The sequence below is a fragment of the Plectrocnemia conspersa genome, unplaced genomic scaffold, assembly GCF_051122295.1.
Source record: "Plectrocnemia conspersa isolate PC_06_02 unplaced genomic scaffold, ASM5112229v1 ptg000001l, whole genome shotgun sequence".
NCBI classification, from domain to species: Eukaryota; Metazoa; Arthropoda; class Insecta; order Trichoptera; family Polycentropodidae; genus Plectrocnemia; species Plectrocnemia conspersa.
In genome coordinates, this window is record NW_028277165.1 from 9,352,408 (window position 1) to 9,368,980 (window position 16,573).

Consider the following 16,573-nt stretch of genomic DNA (forward strand, 5'->3'; position numbering starts at 1 on the left):
GGGATATAACGAAACAAGGCAAAAGGAAGCTTTTGGGATTAATTCGTTTTTTTATTATGTATATGATACATAAATGAAACATCCAACTTTTTTAAGATCAATACAATAAAATATTGTTAAAATATCACAATAATATATATAAATATAAACTAAAACGGAATTACTTTCTCTAAATACATTTTATGTATATAAAATAGTCATTCATCTACAATGTTATAAGCTTATTTAGTTTATGCCAAATATATTATCAAGTCATTAAATAAATGTTAAATTAAAATAAAATTTTTAAACTGCTTGTATTATAGACTATTCAGACCAGTTACAGAATTTTAGGTAAAATTGATAGAAAAGTATTCAAAGTATTTTATTTCTTGATATCTTGTACCGTTCTCCCCTTTACACATACATATCATATTTAACCCCATCTGAAAAATATGTGTATGTTCGGAACAAATAAGAGGCAGCTAATGAGTGTCGGTTTGTACAAAACGTTTGCGCTCAGTCACTCGCGTGGAAAATTTGCAACAATGCCAGACGTTCTTTTTTACATTGCTGCTACTTTTTTGTGGTTAATCCATCATACGTGTTGAAAATAAGCAAAAAGGTATGTGGTTACTCAGTCATCATTGGGACATAATATGTTTTTTTGATGCATTATTAAAGTTAGCGATATATAAACATATTAAGTAAAATATAAAGATAAAATCTTATTTGGTTGTTATTTTTAATATAAAATTGTGACAGCGTTGATGATTGATTTAAATGTGTAGCTTTCTATAGGTAGTAAAAATATGCCTTGGCAGGCATTTTAAAGTAGCCTTAAAGTGATAATTATAATAAGGTGTAATGTAGTGCATATATTGAAAATTTGTATTTTCACAGATCTTTAATGGAAATTTAACGGTATATCTTATATTTTTGTGAAATTCGTTTTTTTTTTCACAGAAGCAATGGGATTTAGAATGTTAGAACTTGAATAAATATTATATTAGCTTAGTATGTAACGCTAAATTATTTGCGATTTTTATATTATTACAAATTTAGCTTTTATATTAATATAAGCTTAAGAAAATTAAAAAATTTTAATAGATTGTTTATGGCATTTTTAAGAACTGTTTAATATTTTTTAGTCATTTATTTTTTATAAAATAAATTTAATATAGAAACAGTGCTTTATGATGTTTGATCTTAAAAAATATATTATTTTATCCTACTATGTAACGCTCATTAAATAATAACTAACAATGGTAACTCAAAAATTCTAGAGAGAAAATCGATTATAAATACTAAATTTAAATTTAGAAAACAGCTATATATTTATGAAACTAGATCAACCAATGATTTATACATCCCTTAAGCATTTTCTATGTGGGTTGCCGCAATTTTTTTAACATATATTGTATTTAAAACTTACATACCTTATCAAAATCAACCGAAAATAATTACAAAAAAAGTAGAAAACATTTATTTAATAAATTTATGCAACTTTAATCAAATAAAAAATACATATATTAAATCATTATGCTAATGTTAATTTTCTTTTACATTTACTATGCTTCTTATTTTTCTTTGAAAAATTAATCATAAATATTTAAAAAAAATTGTTAATAATTTTAAAGACTTAAAAAATATTGTACTATTGTGCTACGCCGCCAAATGCATTTTGCATAATTTAAAATAAAAGAATTTAATTGAAAGCGAAATATTGCGGCACAAATAATTAAAAACTTATTTTTTTGTAATAAATTATATAATTAAACCTAATTAAATTTTAGCCATTTTGTGATTCTAATTTGATTTTTATGTAACTCATATTTTATTAAGCCTTTATATTATATTTGTAACTCATATTTTAATAAATGCTAAATATTTGTAATCAATTTGTTGTTCATTGTAATAAATTGTAATTTTTAATATAAGTAAAATTGTACAAAAATAGTAAATTAACTGTGTATTAAATTAAAACTTTTATTTATGATGAAAATATCTAAAAAATTGTGCCACACGGCTAAATGCATCTTTGCATTTATTCTTAAAAATTATAAATTGATGAATAACTTTTTTTAATAATAACGAAATATTGCTCAAAAAAATATTTAAACAACACTAAACAATTGTGTAATTTTGTCTAATCTACTTTCAAACCTAATTCAATTATGAAAGATCTGAGCTTTATATATAAATAAATGTTATATATATATATAATAATATTTAAATGAGTTATATTCGAAATAAGTTTTTAAAACACTATTACTTTTTATTTTTTATTATAATTAAAATCTTTTCAAATATGCAAATATTTTCAATAACAAATATATTATAAAAATTGCACTACGCGGCTCTTACAAATATTTGAATTCTCTGAAAATAAGAGAAATTTATTATGAACCAAAAATTATTAAAAAAAATATTTTAAATCATTCTCTTTTTGTTTCAAAGTTTTACATCTATGTATATCAAAAATTTGTAATTTTTAGCTATATATTTAAATTAATCTTATTTAATGTATATTGTTTTATTTGCAACCTATATTTTATAAAAATTAAATAAGTTACTGTATTAAATTTTAATTTGTAATATAAGTAAAAATTATAAAAATATTCTACCTGTGCATTAAATTAAAACGTAATTAGTATTAAAAAAAAAAAATATTTTAATTTTCAAAAATAAGCATACTTATCTAAAAAATGCATTTTCTTTTAATAATAGCAAATTCATAAAGAATAACATTTTTGATAAAAAAAACTTTTCTTTAAAAAACAAAATAAACTATTTTTGTTGTTTGGGTAGTAAATATTTACATGTTTATTAAACACTAATAATATTTTTGCATTTTTGTATTTTAAATTTAAATAAATTTTATATTTAAAAAAATATTATATATGATTGTAATAAGATTGAAATTCACAAAAATATTATTATTGTTTAAAAAATAAAATCTTGATTCTTAAAAAAAACTATGTTTGAAAAATACATATAATATTAAAAAATTCCCTACGAGGCTTTATGTTTTTAAAAGTATAATTTATTGAATAATACAATTTATTTATAGTAAAAAATAAGTTAAACCATACTCTTTTTGTGTAATAGGACTAAAAAAACAGCAAAGCTAAAAAACTGTACCAGGCAGCAGTGGAAAATAACTTGAGGTGGATCAAAAATCACAGACAAAAAATCAGAAATTCTACAATTATAAAACTGAAAGAAAAGAAAAGAAAATACTATATAATCAGATTGGATGTACTAATGAATAATTAGATCAGGTAATTGAACAACCAACAAAAACAAATAAAATGGTATAATGAAATACTATTCCTTATGAAAAAAGAGAAAATCACCCAATAATCGTAACTAAAAATGAGTAAAACGCAAACTGCGAATACAACGACAGCTAACCAAATCTAAAAGCTACAAAACAAAATTAAACAGAGCCTTGAGTATGTATTAGAAAAATTAAAAATAAAATTAATTTAACATTACCTAAAGAGCTTAAAGGCTACGAAAGCCAACGATTCCCCACTATAAAAGGCCACGAATAAACTAAAACAACCAAGAAAATACTCTCCGCCAATAAAAAATACAAACGGAACATGAGCCATAAGTGAAAAAAATAAGCTCGCTTAAGTAATTGCGAAGAAGTATGTATTCACACCATTCAATACATCTTCGGTTATGACAAATGATGAAAGGGATATTTTTGATTTTATTGAAGCACCCCTTCAAATGAATCTACCGATATAAAAATTCACAGTAAAATAAGTTATGTAAATAATACGCAGACATCGACCCAAAGGCATCAGGTTTTGAGCCGATAACTGCCAAAATTTAAAAATAAATTGCTTTTATATTTAACGCTATATTAAAACTTGAATAGTTTCCCACGTCTTGGAAAATTGTTGAAATCATAAAGATCTCGCAAATGGGAAAAGCTCATAAGAATATAACGTCTTACAGACCAATTAGCTTACTGTCTATAATGTCAAAAGTATTCAAAAAATTACTTCTAAATCATTTGAAATCCACAATTGAAGAAAACATACCTAACTCCAAACCATCAATTTGGTTTTTAAGAACCTGTCGTATTTTTAAGAACAGTATATGTATTTATGAAAACTTAATAAATTTAAGAAAAAAATACATATTAATATTTAAATCAAGATTTTTCTATTCAATTTAAAAATTTAATTTACGATCTTAGATTTATATACCCTAATATATTCGTGGTAATCGTGGTTAAACAATATATGATATAACCAGCATTTATACGATATAATTTCTTATTTATAATTAGAAGTATGAGACCCTGAGTAAGACATTTATCAAAACCACATTTATGATTCACATATCATAAACTACAGTCATTAGCGATACCTACTCTTGGTAGTTTATTCGTGTCTGTTTCAACCAATATAAGTTTTTTTTTTAAAATACGAAACTGACAAACTGAAAGATCAATTATGCTGTATGTTTATTTATATTTCTCATTAAAGTTTTTTGTCATTCGTGCGACTGTATCAGATCATAGAATAGAACGAATGTATAGCGTGTGTCGTGTGACTTTCATAAACGAAAAACCAACATAAAACATAGGTACCACGATAATTTCTTGAACCCATCGCATTGAATTGGATATACATAAGAAATCGTATGTATGTGTGCTTGTTAATATGTGTACGTTTTGAATGTAATCCACGACCGAAATCCCATCGAATTATATTATGATATGGTTATAATGGAAATCTGGAAACGTATATTGCCGATATACATTTGGATATACTCGAATTCGAAACTATATTAATAATCGGAAACCTTCGTGAACGTTCACGATAAACCAGGTGCTTCAGTGGCTCTATAATCGACCTTTATGCAAAAAATGTCAAACTGTGGAAACAAATAAAACTTTGCTCGTAATTTTCGATATTGATTAGCTAACAACTATTGACTTGAATAAAATCATTCCTATTATTAATAGATAATTATTAAAAATATTAATTTTTGTGCTACCAAGGATCTTTGATTGAATTGGTTTATAAAAATATTTAGTCTTCTGTACATATGTAATGCAATTTGTGTAGTAAAATATAGATGTATAATGTTTTTGTTTTTTATCACTATATATATACAGGAGTAACGATAAGTATATCTAATGTATATCTGTATCGTATGTTTTAGAGCTAATAGTAAGAGCGTAAATCTAAACTTGGCATCTCTTTCTCAATTATGAATAATGATGAAATGGATAGCTCTTGAACTGACTGTATTAAAGCAAATATGGTATAGAAAAGTGCTGTGAGTAGAATTCTGCTTATTTATCAGTGATTTTGATTTTTAGTGAAGAAATAATAAAAGAGAATTCTCATTCAAAAATCGACAGATTGGGAAAGCTTCTGAGTAGAATTAAAAAACAACAATAAGTTAAATGTATAAATATAATCAAAACAACAACTCTATGTTTTTGCTTCTAATAATATCTGAAGTATTCGAAAACCTTTTGTTTATAAAACTAAAATCCATATTCGAGAAAAAAAATCAATTTCTGACCATTAGTGTGAGTTCCGAAATTCACATTTCATAATCGATCAGGTGCATTGCATTAATGATTATAAAAAAAGCGCAAAAAAATGTATATGTTCGGATTTTAATAAAGTATGTAACAAAATGTATAATTAATTGAATTGCACATTTACAAAAGATTATTAAGAATTAAACAAATATTCTCATAGTCCCACAAGGAAGTGCCCTATTTGTTGTACTCTATTAACTGCAAATTTTAATAAACAGCAACACTATTCCATTTGGAAATACAGCTTGACAAAGGCAGCATATATCGTAACCTAGGTATCGAAGATGTCACAAGTACTATAAAATGTATTGCTGCTAAATATGAAACGAGGCTAAAACAGCGCGTCAACATCGAGGTAGGCAAATTCCTCAATGTGTACAACTTGAAAAGACGGCTGAAGAGAACAGCCCTTCGAACTGGTCTAGTTATTTTTACTGGAACGCATTTACTATTAGTTCTTGTAAAGTGAGGAACAGAAACTTTTGAAAGTCAATGGGTAAACATAGTTTTTAAAATAAATATTGAGAAAAATAAATTGTTAGTAATTAAGACTAGTTTTTAAGTTGAAAAATAAAATAAAAATAATTTAATAGAATTTGTACGCATTGTATCCACAGTTTGGCGATCACTGCTCGTCATTCGCCCGATATGTGTTCAAATCAATATAGTTGTGCAATTTGTCCGGATTTAACGCAGCTAGCGTGCTGGCCGATATGTTAATGACGCCGCGTGCCCAACGGCGTGTACTTGCTACGGCTAATTTAAAAATGACATGAACTTGTACCACCTGCCAAATTAGGCACGCAAATGTACACACACACGCTATGTAAAAAACTTTATAATAAACAACGCGAACGAACGTGTGCTGGTTGCTTAAAATAAAATGTGTGGTTTTTGTTACTTTTTTGTAAGTTTTGCCAATTGTGTCGGATGCACACTGTTGTAATAAATGGCAATCAAACATCAATATAATTATAATATATATTAGATGTCACTAATATTTTTGTCAAAAGACAGATACTAATTAACAAATGAATTATTTATAAAAAGCTTTAATGCATTACAACATGCACTTAGTAATCATTTTATATCATTGTACTCAAAATATATCTATTTACCGCAACTAGGGACATTAAAATACTGAAAATTAAATTTACACAGTTAAATAAATATGTTAAGGTATTTTATGTAGAGTTGAAATGACAGGTCATGGAACTTGGAGAGTCTTCATTGGCATGTCGAGCTGTATTATTGTCGGCTGTTGATGATTTCTCGTGATGCTTTCTGGAGGATCCGCTGATGTCTCTTGTGTCGATGAAGCCTCCTAGGTCATCTCTGTTTGTCTCTCCTCTCTATTACCAAGTGTAACATTTATTATAATTCTGCTTCGAGACAGCTCTAAGGAATCGCAGATGAGAATGTTTGTGAGCCAATTGCATCCCTTCTTAGACACATACAAAATGTGTTCATGCCTTAAAAATAAAACGGTCCAAATGGTTACTCTAGCGATCGGTAACCCATGGGTAAAATAAATTATAATAATAAATACTTTTTATATCCTGTTTATAAATAACCAAGATACAGTTGCTATTATTAAAACTAATCTGAATCAAAGCCCTTTTATTGGATTTATAACCTTATGTCACAATAACGAAGATTATTGAGATATTTTGAGCTATCACTGCATTGTTCATCAGTTAGTTTTATATTATATAAACACAAAAATTGTAATAAATTTTATTTTTTAAATTATTAAATCGATTAAAAGAAAATCTATTCAATGAAAACAATGACGAAAAACTATATATTTTATTATATACACAGATATGAGGTGGTTAAGCCGAAGCAAGTTTTTGGAAATATTACAAGATTTGTTGAACGAAAACATTATATTTGTTGAAGAAAAAGATGTTCATTAAAATCTGCTTGAACAAAATTGGCTGTGTGATTTAGCATTCTTGATTGCTTTCACGGCAAAACTATGTTTTTTAATTTAGATTTACAAGATAAAAACAACATCATCTGTTATTTGATTAGTAGCATTTCTACGTTTTAAAGACAAGTTTTAGTTATGATCCAATATATCAGAGATCAGCGTTTTAAAAGATTCCTAAACATTAGAGACTATAAAAAAATAAATATCATTACTTTAACGAATTTAAATCTGTTCAGAAATGGAAATGCCCATAAAAAATCATTATCTGTATCTTAATATATTTTTAACTACTCAAATAAGTTATTGAGGTTTTACACATATTGTAGTAATGTGTTTTTGCCGCATCTTATACAAAATACGACCATCGTTAATTGGCTGCGCAAGTTTTTCATTCAATTAGAAAGTTTTTTACTTGGATGAAATGACGCATTTTATTAAATTAAAACGAATATTTTTATTTATAAGACACCTTAAAACTTGCCATTGTTTCTGATGAAAATGTTGTAGCTTCTTTGCTTACGCAGCGAGAAATACTAGTATTTTTTATAAATAATTGATAATTTATTTTATTAAAATCACGTTGTGTGTTACGTCACGAAAATTATATTTTTTGCGGCTAGCGCCGAAAAAAGTATTTACATTGCTTAAATTATGCGCAAATTATTTTACCTGACAATATGCATTGATTATTATAAATATATTTAAACGTTTTGTCAAAATAAAGAGTAAAAATATTATTATATACATTTCTGCCATAAATTAATGTTGTCAATATTTCTATGAATCTATTACCTTTCTATAATGCGTATGCGGAAGTTTAAAAGTTTTTGTAGTTTTAAAGTCTTAACAAAACATTCGTGCGTTGTTCTAACGTAGTTTTAAAACTTGATCGAAATTGGGTTTCGATTCGAAAAGTGTGTGATTGAGTACCTCTACTCGAAGGGGCAGGGGCACAAACCGCCACCGATAGGATCGATAGCTTTTTCCGCTTCCGTGATGATGTTATTATTGTTATTGTTGTTGTTTGCATACGTCGCTTATTTGTCGATCTAATTTATTATTATGATAATGAGCCGTGGTAGTTCGCATGCGGTTGTCCCCCGCGAATTAACGACGGCCGAGTGAATTAATCCGCGATTCGGTCGTAAAATTTTAAATATACCCAAACATGCCATCAATTTCCCACGGCACAAAGAATTGTCACCGCATTTTGTGTGTGTATGTGTGTGGAGATACCTTAGAAAGTAGCACGGGACGGAAGTTACGGGGCGTAGCCGGAAAAAGTCGGGGAAAGCTTCGGATGGAGAAAAAAGTGGCATCGAAACGATCGACTGCAACACGTTGCAGTTTTATGGTACAAGAATAATAGAAAAAAATAATAACAGAGAAACATTTATTTCTTGAAATACATTATTGATAAATTAATAACAACAATTTTTTTTCTATCAAATGATTGTTTGAACCATTAAATGATACCATGATATGACAATATTTTTTTAAACACGAACGTATATGAGCATTAAAAATGCATGGATTTTTTTTGGCCACAATGTGTTAATAAATACAACTTCAAGGCAGTGAAACAATGCAGTGGTTGACAAAAAAAAATCGGTATTCTCAAAAATGAACAATTTTTAATTTTTATGAATAGTTTTCTAAAGCTAAAAAATCTATAGTCATTGGTAATTTCAATGTATTTCAACAATTTTAGATCTTGAAACAATGCATTGATAAGCCCAAAGTATTAAATTTTTTAAATATTTTATTTATTATATTTTATTAATTTAGTAAGCTAATATAGGTAATTGTTTATATACTAAGCAAATAGTATAATTAAAACATAGATTATAAAAATAAAATAAAAATAAACAGATAATCAAAACAGTACAATATAATTTTAATTTATTTTTTAATGTATAATGATGTTTTTTATTCCATTGATAAAGCCTGCTATAGTTTTATTTTTGCGGATTGTCTTAGGAATATTTATATACAATTTATAAATTCAATATTCCCCTGGCCGTACTCGTTTTTCTTATACCTATCAATCCTTAAATTATCTCTATTTTTAGTATTATATTATTTATATGTACATATGTATTTTTTATTAAATACCTATTAAAATACGGTAACATGTTCTAACTTATATAATATATAAATACTAAAATATTCAACTATTCCAAACTTTTATTCATACTTTTACAACTAAAAAATTTATTTTTATCAAAAACTTCTTCCATTGCTATTTTTTGTAATTTTTGCAGCATCGAATCATCTAAAATAAATTATTAATTAAACTTTTTTATTATTGCTTAATGCTTAAATTAGTCAAAATAATAATTATTCTAAACAGTACACCTTTTAGAACTCCTTATTAATAACAAACACAATATTTCCGGTTTTAAACTGACAATTTCATACAAATGTTAAATGCAATTTAACCTTTTTAGATCTTAAAGCAATGAATTGATTGATTTTCTTAAATTAACATTTTTTTTTAAATCCATATGTAATGAGTATCATTAATATATTAAAATAGTTTTTGGGTTTATTCCAGAAAAGCGGATGAATTTATGAATTTTGTTACTTGCTGCCTACTGACTATTTTCCTTACTAGAGTTCAGTTTAATTATACTCATTGACTCCGAATCCTTTTTTTTAATAATATTTTTATCGTGTAAGAAGAAGTTAAATTTTTATTAAAGCTTTTTTTTTGAGATATATTTATCAATCAGAAATTTTATGACTCTTATATTTAAGATATATTTATGAATCATGAATTTCTGCTGCTTATGATTTTAAATACACTAACATATATAATACCTGATTAAGAAATAAGTTCCTGAATATTATTCAATATTCAATATTTAATAATATTTATATTATTAAAAGCGCTGTTTACTTAAACCAATTACAATTGAATTACAAAAATGTCTAAGGAATTAGAATATATTTTTACATTGTAAATTAATAATAATCATTACATGTAGATTAATTTTGGCTCCACATCTTTAAAATGAACAAGAAAACTGCATAAAATAGAGGACAAGCGTGAAATATTTGGGTATACATCTGAACTGAATCTTAAGTTAATTAAACATTGCAGACCTCAGGCTACACGATTTGTTGTCATTGCGGCTCTATGACCGAGATGTAACAAGAGAAGCGCTCTTACCAAGCAACTTTTATTCTTGATATATATACAGTTACGTTATTCTAACACTAATACTACAAAGTATATAACATATCCGTTTATAATCATATTAATAAGCTTCCGTCTACATTTTTAATATCACCAAATAAATAACATAAATCTAATGTTTTATTATGACAATAAATACTTTACTACAAATTTAATTAGTTAATTTAAATTATGTGTATTATACGAAATTATTGTAAACATTGAACAACTTCAACATAATATGAAGAAAGTAAATAAAAAAATTCTCGATCGTTATTTTATTTAATTAAAAGTATTGCATACAAAGTTACGGCGGTTTTATTAATTAAAAATGTGTTAATTATTTTTTAATTTTTCAAACTAAACTTGTGTTGGCTTTCGACGTTGGTTTTCAAACTTGTTGTTTCCAAGTGGAAAGTTTCTATGAAATATTTTAATTCATTAATGCATAATTCACGTACTGAGATTTTTACAGTATTTTTTAGTGAATACGCCACTGTCGCCGTATTAACATTAATGTTGATGATGTTGATAGTTGTTAATCATTTCGGTGTCTGTCTCTGAAACTTTGTGCCACCAAGAAATCATGTCAATTCAGTGTATAGTATATTCAAAACACGACATTTTGATATTTCTGATAAGGCGACCGTGCCATTATTTAAATTTTGTTTGTATTTTTGATACAAGCTCATGCCTGTTTCTTCTTTTGAGAACTTTGAATTAACTTTACATATTAATAAAATCGCTACGCGGTTATTAGTGTAGTACTATTACGAGACAAAAACTTAAATTTGTGTATAAATAATGACCGTGGAACGTGCATTGTTTCGGGGAAAACTTTTTATTATCAACAAAACTCGCCCCTTTATTGCTAATTCGATTCGGCAATGTCTTGCCAAGAAAGCGCCCTTATAATATGGGCCTATTAATATTTTGACATAGTTAAAATTAATAACGTATTAGTTAGTTTAACTTTGTATCAGCGCAGCGGTTAAATCGACGCTGGGAAATGAAGTCTACGAAACATTTACATAATTGAGTGATTCTGATAACGCATACGTTACAGTTGTCTATTTTAAAATACGCCATTTCATTGTATGATAATTAGTAAATAATTTTATACAAATTATGAACATCTAAAAGCACTAATATAAAGCAAAAAATTATTTTATAGCAACAAAATTAAGATAAGCTGTTATTAAATTAATTTTAACATTTTAATTACATAATTGTATCGAATTTATTGTATATGCATACAAAAGCTAATAAGTTTGGATCGAATTTTATATAAATAAAAATCGAATCTGAATCGGAGTTTGTTTTGTGCGGATTTGCATATTAATTTAAAAAAGCTAGAAATTAATTAAACGAAATCAGATGATTGAACTGATTGAAATAAAATCTTTGCCTCTTGAAATAGCAAATACAAAAATCAAAACACCTGTTTTTGCGAAAAAAAGTAGACCTTTCCAAAATTTGTTTCGTTTAAAAAAAGCATTCGGCGAATTTCGGTCATAGTATACACCCCGACAAATATTCTATTCACAAATTTTTTGAATGCCTAACTTTTTTTGTTAAGAAGGGGCGTCCCAATTGTCTCACGTTTCGAAACAAAATAAAGGTGTGTAAATGACCATTGATTTTGGAGCGACACTAGTCACTCGGGTATCTGTGTTGCTCAAGTACACAAATTGTGCTACTCTAAGATTTTTTTCATATTCTATTTAAGATAATATAAACGAATATTTAATTGAAAATGATGCGAATATTTTTAGTAGTCGAATATTTAAATATTTATTTGAGAATTCTTTTAAGAACCGCTAAAAATAATTAAACGCAAAGAAAAAAACACTGTTTGACAACAGTTTTATGACCGACTCTAGGAAACAATGATTAACGAATGAAGCTGGACGATTTCAGGCTCTGAATAAAAAGAGCACAGGACACGCTGGAGTGGAGAAATCTTCTGGAAGCCTCAAAGCCAGGGCTGTAGAGCTTAAAAGAAAAAAGTGTGTTTATAATATAAAATTGATATTCCTAATTTCTGCGTTAGTGGCCTGCAAAAGGTTTTTTGTGCAGGGTGCATTGGTATAAAGCTGTTGTGCTTTGCACATTTATTTAAATAAATAAATTTATTAAATCAAACTTTTAATTCGATATTAATATACATATATGTATAATTCATAAATAAAATTATCAAATAATATTATCAGTATATCGTAAAATACATTTATAACGATTGAAATGTTTTTCGTATCGTAAAAGAAGAAAGTTGTAAATAAAACGCGTATATTACACCACAATATACACGTAAATTATTAAACGTAACCGACGATAACTTCGATTATAAATTAATAAATATAAAAAATGTATACCAAATTTACATATACGTTTAGAGGTGTATCCCAATAAGGTATTATGGCTGTATATGTATTATACACGATACGTGTGTGTATGTGTGAAATTTTCGTGCGTGATGACATGGGTTTTCGTATCGTGAAAAATAATTTGTGATACTCGATTTGCATTGCAGATTAGGCGATGTAAAATTAAATTTAAGCTCGGTTGACATGATAACGTTCACAAATCCGTGTGCTCATAAGTAAACTTTCAAAAAGTGGTATCGGGGGGGAAAGCTCATTAGTGTGCTTCACGACATGACATGAGTCAGGTTAGAGGTTTTAGTATCTATACTTTAAAATAATAATAAAATAATGCACGACTAATTAATTTATTTAGAAGCATTTAATTCATTTTATGTTGTATTTGGAGCTAATTTAAAGTGCGATATAAGCTATTTAGTTCAATATACATGTGATGGTACTTTTCCTATACCTAGATATAAAACAATCTTTCATAGCATTTTAGAAAAATATTATAACCTGAGAATAATATCGATGATTTAAAAATAATCTTAAATATCTCGAGAATTTAAAAAATAGTCCAGGGCAATAAAATTCTGATCAAAATATTGACTAAAATCTGATGCAATACATTTTTTAAACATATAACATTTATTTACCTATTTTTCATTGATTACATATTAGAAGTAGTATACTTTGAATCCTTATAAATTTTCAACTTTACAAATATGTTGTTGTTTCAAAGCTTTATTAAAAATTTAATTACCAGTTATTTGGTACACAATGCTATATTTATTTTTAGTAATATTATTCGAACAGAAAATAAACCATTAATAACTGTTTTCACGAGCAAATAAAAATAATATAATTAAAAAATGACTCAAATAAAATTAAGTAATTAATGAATCATCACTATGAAACAACTCTCAATATATCATTCATTCGTGTAGTGAGAATTATTAATTTATTATACATACATTAAATCATTCATTAGCACATACACCGAACCCTTACGGTGTAGAGATCATATCGGTGCTAAGAACCGTATAACGTGACATTGAACCATACAGTTAAATATAATGCTCGTTTAAGTATTTATGTTGTATTTTTCGAGTTAAGTGTTCGCACAAACGTATTCTCGGTTTAGTAATAAAATTAAATTTGTGCACAAGTTTGTTGTAGTATAATAATATTAAATGGTTACAATATATGATAATTTGGCTCGCTACCGTAGTGTTAGCAGCGAAGGTAACATTGATTTGAATTTTGAACCGAAATTATATACAGCTGGCACGAAAGTTTAGTGGCGTGATAATGAAAATAAAATCAATTGACATTCGCGATTGAATGCAAACTATATTTCAATATAGATATTTAATTAAGCGATCACATTCATTAATCTATTTTCCCTATAAATATAATTTGTAGATAAACTTTAAAAATATTCGATACATATGTAATTCAAAATAAATTCTTTAAGATTATTATTGAGCCTTCAAATTTGTTTCCAACATTTTTAGTACACTTTTGACAAAGTTACTTCCAGTCTGTAAAACATCTGTGAAATCCTTATTTTGAATAGTCTTTAGTTAACTTTATCTTCTCTATAATCATAATAGTTGGCTTTTTAATGTCTCTCTATCAGTGAAAACAAGAAATCGTTTATAGCCAAAAATTTACAAATTAGTAATGAAAAGTGAGTCGGAGCTAGGGATTCTGTGTCGAGACAACCCGGGAATTTATTCCCGAGAATTCAAAGGTTTTTTGCTGTCTCGAGTCCCGGGAATTTAAAAATTAATAACCCGGGACTCGAGACTTTCCGAAGTGCAATTTTACAAAAATATGTAAAGAGCGAATTTGATGTCGAGCTTAATTTATGTCTTGATATGAAGACAAGGTGGAATTCCTTATTACCCATGATCTCGAGATTTTGAAAGTTACGAAATTGCATTAGAAAATCATTAATTGATCTTGGCATCGGCCAAATTTGGAATGAATCGAACATTCACGTATTGGAAAATATTTGTGAAGTACTCACTCCTATAAAACTGGCAGTTGAAGCTCTAAGTCGTCGAGATGCCACTTTATTAACTTCCGAAATTATTGTTAATTTCCTTTTAAAAAAAATATTTGAGATCAACACAACTGTCGCACGAACCACCAAAATATTTCAACGACTAGAAATAAAAAATTCAACTTTAAAAAGGAGTTTCAGATACTAGATTCAACTATCAAGCAAACTCCGAATCTAGAGCTTTTATTCAAATCATTGCTTACAATTAAGCTAACATCTACAGAAAGCGAGAGTTTTTTCTACATCTGGAATATTTGCCACAAAAACCAGGAACAGGCTATGTGATTCATCATTAAACGCCTTGGTGTTTTTAAAAACATATTTTTCCTTACAAAAGTAAAGGTTTTAACTTAATATTGATATAAATATTTCGATTAAAAAAATTGAAATAAATTAAATTTAAATAAATATCGAATAAAGTGTTTTTAAATTGTTTCAATAAATTTTCACCTATCGTACATATAACACAAATAATATAAGTTAATAATAATAAATTTATTAAAATTAATAATAATAAGTTAATTAAAGTTGATAATAATAAGTTAATTTTTTAACATAATTTTTTTTCATGATTATACGAAAAATAATCAAAGTCTCGAATCCCGGGAATTCCCGGGACTTTAAAAATTTGGGTCTCGAGTCCCGGGAATCGAAAAAAACCGAGACTTCAGAATCCCTAGTCGGAGCGTAATCATGGTGCAAAATTTATCACTTGTTCTCTTTAGTTTGCCTCACCAAAAAGTGTAAAAATTATATATAATATTCATAGTGGTTCCAATTCTTAGCATAGCTGTTAGAATAATAGAAAATATCAGGAAGATCATTTACATTCAATAAAATTTCTTGATCGATCTTGATTTTTCCTTGCATTTTTCAGTTAACTTTATCTTCTCTGTAATCGCAAAACTTGGCGATTAAATAAAACAATAAAACATTGTTTTTTAAAAGTACTTGCCATGCTTATTTTTAATCTTAAATGTTTCCTGAATTTTTATGTTTACTTCATCTTTTCTGTAATCACAAAACTTGGCTTTTCAATGTGCTCTTTAAATGTGAAAATAAAAAAAGTCATATGTGCTTTAGTATCATGAGTGTAGTTTTTAGCTAAAAATTCAAGTGTAAGTTGGTGTGTTGTCGTGGTGCAATATCTATGAGTTGTTTGCTAGCAATTCTGGTTTATTTCTTCTGTTTGCCTTACCCAAAAGCCTACAGAAAAAGTTTCAAACACGTTTTTAATGTTTCTCTACTTCGATATGCAAATTAATATTTATTTTGATATTAAAATTTATTTCATGATATAATTTTTTACATATAGTCAGCAGAATATTGTATTAAAATTGCCGATAGCTATCCATTTTGCATAACATTACCTCAAATTTAACCAATAATGTATCATTTAAAAAAAAAGTAGAGAGACATAAGACCGCTGTTGCTTAAATTTATTTGTTTTAAATAT